Source organism: Tribolium castaneum, chromosome 6 (assembly GCF_031307605.1).
Source record: "Tribolium castaneum strain GA2 chromosome 6, icTriCast1.1, whole genome shotgun sequence".
NCBI classification, from domain to species: domain Eukaryota; kingdom Metazoa; phylum Arthropoda; class Insecta; order Coleoptera; family Tenebrionidae; genus Tribolium; species Tribolium castaneum.
The window spans coordinates 19,463,517-19,476,016 of NC_087399.1; the positions used below are offsets into that span (position 1 = coordinate 19,463,517).

The window sequence follows — 12,500 nt, forward strand, 5'->3', positions numbered from 1 at the left end:
AACGACATACTTCGTTCTACGGACTTAGCACATAGCTCTCGCCTAGCACATAGCTCTCGCCTAGCACATAGCGCTCGCCTTGCACCATTCACTGCTTAATAACTACTGCATATAATAAAGTCACGATTGCTCATGTGGTAAAATAGTAATGACACAATCATTTTGTTTAAAGGTATGCAACCAACATTACACAAAACGCGCGCTAAAGTTGCCTAAAACCACGAAGTACTACGTATACTTTAATTGTAACGCAACTGGTTTCACAGTAAACGTGTATGAAAATTGCCTATATTCAAGAAGTACTACATTTGTTTAAATATTGTATTACTGTTACGAAGTACGACGTTTAAATATTATGAATTATTTTTAGTTGTATATAAAATCATAGCTATTTTTGTAAATTAATAATGCAACCCGCAATACACCAAATGTGTATTAATATTGCCTAACTTGTACGAAGTACAACGTTCATTTAAGTGCATTAAGTATGGTGCTCTGTGTGATGAAATACGACGTTCATGTGACCATAAAGTAACAAACGAAGTACGGCGCTCACAAATGCAGCACTCAAAATTATTGTTTCATTGCACGACGTTTGCTTTGTTTCTGACTGCGACGAAATGCAGCGTTCATTTGACTTTGTACATAGTACAGACGAAGTACGACGTTTGCGAAGTACGGCACTCAAAATCGTGATTTTCATGTACGACGTTTATTTGCACGTCCTGCCGACTGCGACGGAGTACAGCGTTCAATTGACTTTGTACATAGTACAGACGAAGTACGACGTTTGCGAAGTACGGCACTCAAAATCGTGATTTTCTTGTACGACGTTTATTTGCACGTGCTGTCGACTGCGACGAAGTTAAGCGTTCATTTGACTTTGTACATAGTACAGACGAAGTACGACGTTTTCGAAGTACGGCACTCAAAATCGTGATTTTCTTGTACGACGTTTATTTGCACGTGCTGCCGACTGCGACGGAGTACAGCGTTCAATTGACTTTGTGCATAGTACAGACGAAGTACGACGTTTGCGAAGTACGACACTCAAAATCATGATTTTCTTGTAAGACGTTTATTTGCAGTTGCTTCCGACTGCGACGAAGTACAGCGTTCAATTGACTTTGTACATAGTACAGACGAAGTACGACGTTTGCGAAGTACGGCACTCAAAATCATGATTTTCTTGTAAGACGTTTATTTGCAGTTGCTTCCGACTGCGACGAAGTACAGCGTTCAATTGACTTTGTACATAGTACAGACGAAGTACGACGTTTGCGAAGTACGGCACTCAAAATCATGATTTTCTTGTAAGACGTTTATTTGCAGTTGCTTCCGACTGCGACGAAGTACAGCGTTCAATTGACTTTGTACATAGTACAGACGAAGTACGACGTTAGCGAAGTACGGCACTCAAAATCATGATTTTCTTGTACGACGTTTATTTGCACTTGCTGTCGACTGCGACGAGGTTTAGCGTTCACTTGACTTTGTACATAGTATAGACGAAGTACGACGTTTGCGAAGTACGGCACTCAAAATCGTGATTTTCTTGTACGACGTTTATTCGCACGTGCTGCCGACTGCGACGAAATGCAGCGTTCATAGTACAAACGAAGTACGACGTTCACAAAGTGATGAAGTAAAACGTAAACAATAAATAATAATAATGCAACCCACAATACACTAATTGTGTATTAAAATTGCATAACCTACACGAAGTACGACGTTCAAGAATACTAAAGAATTTTATTTGTGTTGTATATAATGAAAAAACAGCAAATTTTTTTGCAAATTACGTATCTGTAAATAAATGTAAACATTTAGCAACTAATCAAAATTGTTTTTTTTGCCTAGATATTAAAGTAAAACATAAAAATACATTAAATTTATAAAATGCAACCCGCAGCACACTAGATGTGCATTAATATTGCATAACCTTCACGAAGTACGACGTCCAAAAATATTAATTTTTTTTTATATTGAGGTTAAAAGTGAGAAAACATAAATTAATAATAATGCAACCTGCAATACACTTAATATGTACTGATCTTGCATAACCTTCACGAAGTACTACGTTCAAATATAAATTAATATTATTGTGACCCGCAATACACTAAATTTGTATCAATATTGCATAACCTACACGAAGTACGACGTTCAAGAATATTAAAGAATTTTATTTGTGTTGTATATAATAAAAAAACAGCAAATTTTTTTGCAAATTACGTATCTGTAAATAAATGTAAACATTCAGCAACTAATCAAAAGTGTTTTTTTGCCTAGACATTAAAGTAAATCATAAGAATACATTAAATTTATAAAATGCAACCCGCAGCACAACAGATGTGCATCAATATTGCATAACTGTTACGAAGTACGACGTCCAAAAATATTAAATTTTTTTTTATATGAAGGTAAAAAGTGAGAAAACATAAATTAATAATAATGCAACCTGCAATACACTTAATGTGTACTGATGTTGCATAACCTTCACGAAGTACTACGTTCAAATATAAATTAATATTATTGCGACCCGCAATACACTAAATTTGTATCAATATTGCATAACTTACACGAAGTACGACGTTTGAAAATATTAAATGTTTTATTTGTAGTTTGCATATAATAAAAAAAAAAACAAATTTTTATGTAAATTACGTATCTATAAATAAACGTACACATTTAACAATTAAATAAACATAGTATTTTGGCCTAGATATTAAATTAAAACATAAAAATGCATAATATTTATTAAAATGCAACTTGCAATACACCAAATGTGTATTAATATTGCATAACCTTTACGAAGTACGACGTTCACGAAGTACGTCGTTTACGAAGTGCGACGTTTACGAAGTGCGACGTTCACGAAGTACGTCGTTTACGAAGTGCGACGTTCACGAAGTACGTCGTTTACGAAGTGCGACGTTCGCGAAGTACGACGTCTACACATTAGGGCACTCAAAATTATTGTTACGTTGTACGACATTCAGACGTTCCAACTGCGACTAACTACAGCATTCATTTGACTTTGCACATACGACGAACGAAGTACGACGTTTACGAAGTACGGCGCTTAAAATAATTTTGTTTTTATTAATTAATTATTTTTTTTAAAACAAACGTTTTTATAATTAAATTTTATAATGGTTTAAATATAAAATATGACTTTTTAATATTATCAATATTTAAAATATTTTCTCCCTTTTGTGTGTATGCCTTATAGTTATAGAGCTGTGCGCTTCGGTAGACGTCGCCTGTGGAGCTATGTCAGTGGAGCGGTGCGCACATCCAATACCGAGCGGCTGCCTCGATCGGTGTCGCGCTGGTATACATATGGTAGTGGTGTGTGTCGATGCGTTGAGTGAGGCGATATGAACGGTGTAACGGTTTAGTCGAAGTTTATCATAAATGACGACGACAAAACGACCGATTATGTATACGTTCTGCATTTGCTTCCAATTTATCGACGTTTATCGCACATTTCCGCTATCGAATTCGAATAGGGCTTTGCTTGCGAGATTGCTTTATTTTGTGATTTTGTGGCTCGCCCAGTTCCCCACAGCGAGATTGCGGATGCGGCAAAACGTATTCTCTTACGTTGGCGGTCCTTATGCAATCAAACTTTGTTGAACTAACAAATGTTTGTGATTTAAACAAACAAAAATAATAAATGCGTCAACTCTCTAATATCCGAGCGAGAATATTTATATAATATTCGTAACGTTTATGGATTCGAAAGAATTTCATAAATTCACGTCGCATTCAATCTTGCGAAGAGTGAAGAGAATGTTTGAACTTTTAAATCGGCAAAGGTAAAAAATAATATTATAAATATTATTATTATGCCTTTATTGACCGATATATGTGTTGTGGTGTTTAACGACTACGACGACGATGATGACGATACATTTATCTCTATATCGTACGAAGAAAAGAAGAAACAGCGTGGCGTTACTTTCTTATATGTTAGATTGTTTCGCACAAACGCGCATATTCTTCATCTTTATAAACGATGATGATGAGTATTTTATTCTCTCGTCTGTCTCAAAAAACACAAAAACACAGTTCCCTGGTTGATCCTGCCAGTAGTCATATGCTTGTCTCAAAGATTAAGCCATGCATGTCTCAGTACAAGCCAAATTAAGGTGAAACCGCGAAAGGCTCATTAAATCAGTTATGGTTCCTTAGATCGTACCCACATTTACTTGGATAACTGTGGTAATTCTAGAGCTAATACATGCAAACAGAGCTCCGACCGGAGACGGAAGGAGCGCTTTTATTAGATCAAAACCAATCGGTGGCGGTTTCGCCGTCATCGTACAACTTGGTGAATCTGAATAACTTTACGCTGATCGCACGGTCTCGCACCGGCGACGCATCTTTCAAATGTCTGCCTTATCAACTGTCGATGGTAGGTTCTGCGCCTACCATGGTTGTAACGGGTAACGGGGAATCAGGGTTCGATTCCGGAGAGGGAGCCTGAGAAACGGCTACCACATCCAAGGAAGGCAGCAGGCGCGCAAATTACCCACTCCCGGCACGGGGAGGTAGTGACGAAAAATAACGATACGGGACTCATCCGAGGCCCCGTAATCGGAATGAGTACACTCTAAACCCTTTAACGAGGATCAATTGGAGGGCAAGTCTGGTGCCAGCAGCCGCGGTAATTCCAGCTCCAATAGCGTATATTAAAGTTGTTGCGGTTAAAAAGCTCGTAGTCGAATTTGTGTCCCGCGCCGCCGGTTCATCGTTCGCGGTGTTAACTGGCGTTTCGCGGGACGTCCTGCCGGTGGGCTTAGCTCGAGAGGGCGGCCCAACTCAATCCCGCCGCGGTGCTCTTCATTGAGTGTCGAGGTGGGCCGGCACGTTTACTTTGAACAAATTAGAGTGCTTAAAGCAGGCTAAAACTTCGCCTGAATACTGTGTGCATGGAATAATGGAATAGGACCTCGGTTCTATTTTGTTGGTTTTCGGAACCCCGAGGTAATGATTAATAGGAACGGATGGGGGCATTCGTATTGCGACGTTAGAGGTGAAATTCTTGGATCGTCGCAAGACGGACAGAAGCGAAAGCATTTGCCAAAAACGCTTTCATTGATCAAGAACGAAAGTTAGAGGTTCGAAGGCGATCAGATACCGCCCTAGTTCTAACCATAAACGATGCCAGCTAGCGATCCGCCGACGTTCCTCCGATGACTCGGCGGGCAGCTTCCGGGAAACCAAAGCTTTTGGGTTCCGGGGGAAGTATGGTTGCAAAGCTGAAACTTAAAGGAATTGACGGAAGGGCACCACCAGGAGTGGAGCCTGCGGCTTAATTTGACTCAACACGGGAAACCTCACCAGGCCCGGACACCGGAAGGATTGACAGATTGAGAGCTCTTTCTTGATTCGGTGGGTGGTGGTGCATGGCCGTTCTTAGTTGGTGGAGCGATTTGTCTGGTTAATTCCGATAACGAACGAGACTCTAGCCTGCTAAATAGGCGTATTTCGACATCCCAAATGCCGGCTGGAGCCGGGTTCGCCCGGTCTCTATGTGCGGTTTTTACTGTCGGCGTACAAACAATTCTTCTTAGAGGGACAGGCGGCTTCTAGCCGCACGAGATTGAGCAATAACAGGTCTGTGATGCCCTTAGATGTTCTGGGCCGCACGCGCGCTACACTGAAGGAATCAGCGTGTCCTCCCTGACCGAGCGGTCCGGGTAACCCGCTGAACCTCCTTCGTGCTAGGGATTGGGGCTTGCAATTGTTCCCCATGAACGAGGAATTCCCAGTAAGCGCGAGTCATAAGCTCGCGTTGATTACGTCCCTGCCCTTTGTACACACCGCCCGTCGCTACTACCGATTGAATGATTTAGTGAGGTCTTCGGACCGGTGCGCGGTGGCGTTTCGACGTTGCCGATGTTGCTGGGAAGATGACCAAACTTGATCATTTAGAGGAAGTAAAAGTCGTAACAAGGTTTCCGTAGGTGAACCTGCGGAAGGATCATTAACGTGTAAATGTTGTTGTTTAGTTGTCACACATACACACACATTTTGTCTGTGCTGATCAACAAAAAACACACATACATACACTATTCGTATGATGATCAATTCTCATACAAAATTCTTTATTATGCGTCGAACGGAAAAGCAACAACGGGTCGTCTTGCATTAAGCGGATCTGTTGTTACGTTTTTCGATTTATTTTATAAATCGATTGTAAACGTGCCGTAAACGACGTTTTCAAAGAATTTTTTCGAACATTAACACGAATCAATATTGTCGAAAGATGGTTATGTGCTAACGTTTTATTATTGCTTTCGCAGTGCCGGTCTTAGCGTATTTCCATCATCGTATTCGCTTCGAAAAAAAGTACTAATACACAGTGGTGGTGTATAATTAATGTGCAAGAGATGTTGTTGTTGTTGTTGTAGTATTTGTATATGGTTGGAGTTATTTATAATAACAAACAAGAATGAATGAATGAATAATAATGGTGTCTGCCAATACGATCGTACTTTATGTACACGACTAAAACTTTATACATACAAACCATAATAATAAATAAACTCGAAACAACCAACAACAAAATTAATACGCTACTGTACATACAAATACACATTTATACATACCATCATTTTACTTAACCGATGGTGAGTGATGTTTGAAAAATAAACGCTTAGGCTTACGGTTTTGTAAGCCAGTCTTTGCGTATTTTCTTCATCGTATTCGCTTCGGAAAAAAGAAAATAAAGATGGTGTATAATTAATGTGTAAAAGAGATGTTGTAGTTGTAATTTAATTTGTAAATGGTTGGAGTTTATTAATAAATAAAAGGGGCTGTCTATTCGTCTGTACTTTATGTACAAGACTAAAACTTTATACATACAAACCATAATAATAAATAAACTCGAAACAACCAACAACAAAATTAATACGCTACTGTACATACAAATACACATTTATACATACCATCATTTTACTTAACCGATGGTGAGTGATGTTTGAAAAATAAACGCTTAGGCTTACGGTTTTGTAAGCCAGTCTTTGCGTATTTTCTTCATCGTATTCGCTTCGGAAAAAAGAAAATAAAGATGGTGTATAATTAATGTGTAAAAGAGATGTTGTAGTTGTAATTCAATTTGTAAATGGTTGGAGTTTATTAATAAATAAAAGGGGCTGTCTATTCGTCTGTACTTTATGTACAAGACTACAAAAACGTTTTATAACAATAAAAAGCTCGAAACAACCAATAACAAAATATACTACTACTATACTACTATACATACAAACGCACATTTATAAATACATAAAATCAATTTACTTTATCGATAGTGAGTGATGTTTGGAAAAAAACGCTTAGGCTTACGGTTTTCGGGTACCTGGGTTCCGCATGCGTCGAAGTAATAATTTACTTTAACGACGCGACGAACCGTAGGAATCTAAATAAAAAAGTTTATTAACTTTTTTAGATTCTGTGGGTTTTAAATGATATACGCCCGACTGACGAAGGAACGTTTTGCACTGCCTGTGCTTTTCTTTTGATTCGTTTTTATGTCGACGGACGTTCTTAGAATGCCCACCAAACGACGTATCACACAAAACACCCTACAATTGTATTGTTTGGTAAATATTGTTGTGATTAAGTTTGCAGCTGTGGCGTTTGTTTGAAGAAAACGTCTGGTTTTTCGACATATTTTCTATTTAATAAATATACATAATGCTTATCGCAAAAGGAGCAGAGTTTTATAGACAAAGTTGATAGAGAAAAAAAACCTAATAGATATATATATACGTATTTATAAAACGTTAATATCATCGGGTTATTCTTTATGTAAACTTAAACTATAACTGCATACTCTTTTCGATAAGTAGAAACAAATGCCACTTTAATTAAATAAAATATTATAAAATATAACGCCGAACGTTTCTTTCGATTGGTCCGTTTCTCACATATACATCACAATTGTAATAACCTTAAGTAGTTATTTTTGTTGTTGTGTGATGATGAAACGATTTCGATGTGGAACGGTGCGTTATGTAATAATATTTTAAATTTGTTTGAAAAGATTACCCTGAACGGTGGATCACTTGGCTCGTGGGTCGATGAAGAACGCAGCTAATTGCGCGTCAACTTGTGAACTGCAGGACACATGAACATCGACATTTCGAACGCACATTGCGGTCCTCGGATATACTGTTCCCGGACCACTCCTGGCTGAGGGTCGTGTCAATTTCAAAGACTGCTCGGTTTTTGTCTTAAACACAGCGCACAATGTTGTGTAGACAATTACGTCGGAGCGTGTTGGGTGCAAATATGACGCGTTACTATAATTGTTAATTGATTGTCGGTTGTCATAATAAAATATTATGCAACGTAGACAACAATAAAAACAATATAAAAAAATAACGCGGCATCCTAAAACGCAATAGCGGCTGACATTCTTATTAGTTTGTTGGTACAAGTTGGTTTAGACGTAGCACGTCCGATATTAAAAAGCAGCCACAACGCTTAAATTTCGAACGAAGCGATCGTCGTGTCCGAGACGTTAAAGTTGTTTATATGCATATTTTATGCACTATAATTAACAACAACAACATTCTCGCAACGACGTCAGATCGATGTTTGAAATTGTTTGGAGGCAGCCATATAAACGGAATACGTGTAATTATCGTCTGACAAAATAAAGGCAAATTTATATTTGCGACCTCAGAGCAGGTGAGACTACCCGCTGAATTTAAGCATATTATTAAGCGGAGGAAAAGAAACTAACTAGGATTTCCTTAGTAGCGGCGAGCGAACAGGAAAAAGCCCAGCACTGAATCCCGCGGCCGAAACCGGACGCCGGGAAATGTGGTGTTAGGGAGGATCCGTCATCCCGAGATTGTGCGACGCGTCCAAGTCCATCTTGAACGGGGCCACAGCCCATAGAGGGTGCCAGGCCCGTAGTGACCGTTGCCGATAACGGGAGGATCTCTCCTCAGAGTCGGGTTGCTTGAGAGTGCAGCCCTAAGTGGGTGGTAAACTCCATCTAAGGCTAAATATGACCACGAGACCGATAGCGAACAAGTACCGTGAGGGAAAGTTGAAAAGAACTTTGAAGAGAGAGTTCAATAGTACGTGAAACCGTTCAGGGGTAAACCTGAGAAACCCGAAAGGTCGAAAGGGGAGATTCAGCGTGACTCGATAGCGGCGCTAAATGATCGTGCGACGAACGGCGTACGCGTCGTTCGCGCCTTTTGTTTATGCGAACCGAAGTCGAACGCGTGCACTTCTCCCCCAGTAGGACGTCGCGATCCTTTGGGTGTCGATCTAAGGCCCGCGGTGGAGCCCGTTCGAACGGTTCGCCGTTTCGGACGAACCCGCGGTGTTTCCCGGTCGACTCGCTCGAAGGTATGCATATGGCGCCGGGCCGCTACACAGTTAGCGTCCGACCATTGGCAAGCGCGTTCGTTTATGACGGTAATCGCACCTGGTGTCGGTTCTGTCTACGAATGGCTGTTCGCCAATGAGTTCTCGGACAGACTCGGTTGAAACGCCGATCTGCGACGCTATAGCTTTGGGTACTTTCAGGACCCGTCTTGAAACACGGACCAAGGAGTCTAGCATGTGCGCGAGTCATTGGGACATGACTAAACCTAAAGGCGCAATGAAAGTGAAAGTTCGTCTTGCACGGACTAAGGGAAGATGGGCGGCCGTTACGGCTGTCGCCCCGCACTCCCGGGGCGTCTCATTCTCATTGCGAGAAGAGGCGCACCAAGAGCGTACACGCTGGGACCCGAAAGATGGTGAACTATGCCTGGTCAGGACGAAGTCAGGGGAAACCCTGATGGAGGTCCGTAGCGATTCTGACGTGCAAATCGATCGTCGGAACTGGGTATAGGGGCGAAAGACTAATCGAACCATCTAGTAGCTGGTTCCCTCCGAAGTTTCCCTCAGGATAGCTGGCGCTCGTCGCTTACGAGTTTCATCCGGTAAAGCGAATGATTAGAGGCATTGGGGTCGAAACGGCCTCAACCTATTCTCAAACTTTAAATGGGTGAGATCTCCGGCTTGCTCGAACTTTATATGAAGCCGCGAGACTCGAATCAGAGTGCCAAGTGGGCCATTTTTGGTAAGCAGAACTGGCGCTGTGGGATGAACCAAACGCCGAGTTAAAGCGCCTAAATCGACGCTTATGGGATACCATGAAAGGCGTTGGTAACTTAAGACATCAGGACGGTGGCCATGGAAGTCGGAATCCGCCAAGGAGTGTGTAACAACTCACCTGCCGAAGTTACTAGCCCTGAAAATGGATGGCGCTGAAGCGTCGTGCTTATACTCGGCCGTCAGCGGCATGTGCGGTCGGTTATTTAATTAACCGGCCATGAAGCCCTGACGAGTAGGAGGGTCGCGGCGGTGAGCGCAGAAGGACTGGCCGTGAGGCCGTCTGGAGCCGCCGTCGGTGCAGATCTTGGTGGTAGTAGCAAATACTCCAGCGAGGCCCTGGAGGACTGACGTGGAGAAGGGTTTCGTGTGAACAGCCGTTGCACACGAGTCAGTCGATCCTAAGCCCTAGGCGAAAGCCGATGTTGATGTGGTGTAGATATGTCGTTGGTTCGTTTTTAATTCGAACGTAAACGTACGAAGCGAGCACACACCCATTGGGCGAAAGGGAATCCGGTTCCTATTCCGGAACCCGGCAGCGGAACCGTTAATAATTCGGGCCCTCGCAAGAGAGTTCGTCGGGGCAACCCAAAAGGACCCGGAGACGCCGTCGGGAGATCCGGGAAGAGTTTTCTTTTCTGCATGAGCGTTCGAGTTCCATGGAATCCTCTAGCAGGGAGATATGGTTTGGAACGCGAAGAGCACCGCAGTTGCGGCGGTGTCCGGATCTTCCCCTCGGACCTTGAAAATCCGGGAGAGGGCCACGTCGAGGCGTCGCGCCGGTTCGTACCCATATCCGCAGCAGGTCTCCAAGGTGAAGAGCCTCTAGTCGATAGAATAATGTAGGTAAGGGAAGTCGGCAAATTGGATCCGTAACTTCGGGATAAGGATTGGCTCTGAGGATCGGGGCGTGTCGGGCTTGGCGAGGAAGCGGGTCGCGGCTGACGTGCCGGGCCTGTGCGAGGTGAAGCGTTGTTCCGTTTCGGCGGTCAATGTCGAATCCGAGTTCGGTCCCGTGCCTTTTGGCCTCCCGCGGAACCGTCTTGCTGCGAGGCTCCGGGTGCGCCCGTCAGGGCGTCCGGAAGTCCTCTTCGGCCGCCATTCAACGGTCAGCTCAGAACTGGCACGGACCGGGGGAATCCGACTGTCTAATTAAAACAAAGCATTGCGATGGCCCCTGCGGGTGTTGACGCAATGTGATTTCTGCCCAGTGCTCTGAATGTCAACGTGAAGAAATTCAAGCAAGCGCGGGTAAACGGCGGGAGTAACTATGACTCGAACACTCGGGCGTTGGTCCGAGGTAGTAGGGTCGTAGATACGCCGATGTCCACCTCCTAGTGGTTCCCGCCGGTAACGGACATCTATCGCTGATGGAACCTAGCTCGCTCTTGAAGAGCGGCGGACGGAGACTTGGAATCGTGGTGTGGTTCTGATGTAAGTCCTGAAACATGGCGTGATGGCCCGCCCGCCCGACCGGAGGGACTTAGAACCCCCTTCCGCGAGGGTCCTGTCTGTAGGTCCTCCACCTCCGTAAAACGAGATGGGGGAAACCGCAAACGGGGATGAAGAGTCGTTTGTTCCGTCGCATCGGAGATTGCGCAGCTGGGTCAAGTCGGCGGGGTGTTCGGCTAACGGACAAGGCTGGGCGTGAGGGGAGGTTTGCAGCTTCCCCTCACTTATGCCCGCTTCTACATTGCAGGCTCGGTTTCAAAGAATAATCCTATAGTTCCCCCCGGCCCCCAGGCCGGGGCTCCTGCATTTGCTGCTGGTCGGAATGCCAATGGGGAGCCCGCCCAAAATCCATGCCCGTATTGTGCACGGTCGTTTACCACCGCCAATGGCCGCGGGTTGCATATACGGAGGGCGCATCCAGACGAGGCTAATAACGCAATAGACATCGAACGCATTCATGCCCGCTGGTCAGACGAGGAGACAGCCATGATGGCCAGGCTTGAGGCCGGTGCCATCCAGCAAGGGGGTGTAAGGTTTATGAACCAGTTTCTGGTTCCGCGCATGCCGGGTAGGACTCTGGAAGCAGTGAAAGGTAAGCGCAGAGATGCGACTTACAAAGCACTGGTCCAGAGATTTCTGCAGGCGCCGCAAATAAACCTCCCCGAACTGCGTGATGGTGATGCGCCTCGTCAGCCTGATCCTCAACGGGAAAACCCTCCCGAGCCCCCTGCTTTCGATGGGGCGATCAGGGGCGCTGTCGCCGACCTTGTCGGAGGGGTCGACTGGCAGCGCCTCGGGTTTCAGGGAGACCGTCTCTGTGACATCGCGAGACGGGCTTGCGATGGGGAGGATGTTTCGGGCCAGTTGCTGGGCTGGCTTCGGGATGTCTTCCCTGTCAAAAGGGTTAGTACCAG

At 43.9% G+C, this 12,500-nt stretch overlaps 2 non-coding genes and 1 pseudogene across 2 annotated transcripts; all 3 read left to right on the forward strand.

Moving 5' to 3' along the window:
• Window positions 1-4,075: 4,075 nt before the first annotated feature.
• LOC135266604 (small subunit ribosomal RNA) lies at window positions 4,076-5,998 on the forward strand. The gene has a single exon (XR_010334742.1). It is a non-coding gene; the product is annotated as a small subunit ribosomal RNA (ribosomal RNA).
• Window positions 5,999-8,058: 2,060 nt separating this feature from the next.
• LOC135266618 (5.8S ribosomal RNA) lies at window positions 8,059-8,215 on the forward strand. The gene has a single exon (XR_010334752.1). It is a non-coding gene; the product is annotated as a 5.8S ribosomal RNA (ribosomal RNA).
• A 477-nt stretch (window positions 8,216-8,692) lies between these two features.
• Window positions 8,693-12,500, forward strand: part of LOC135266613 (large subunit ribosomal RNA) — a 13,252-nt pseudogene continuing 9,444 nt past the window's right edge.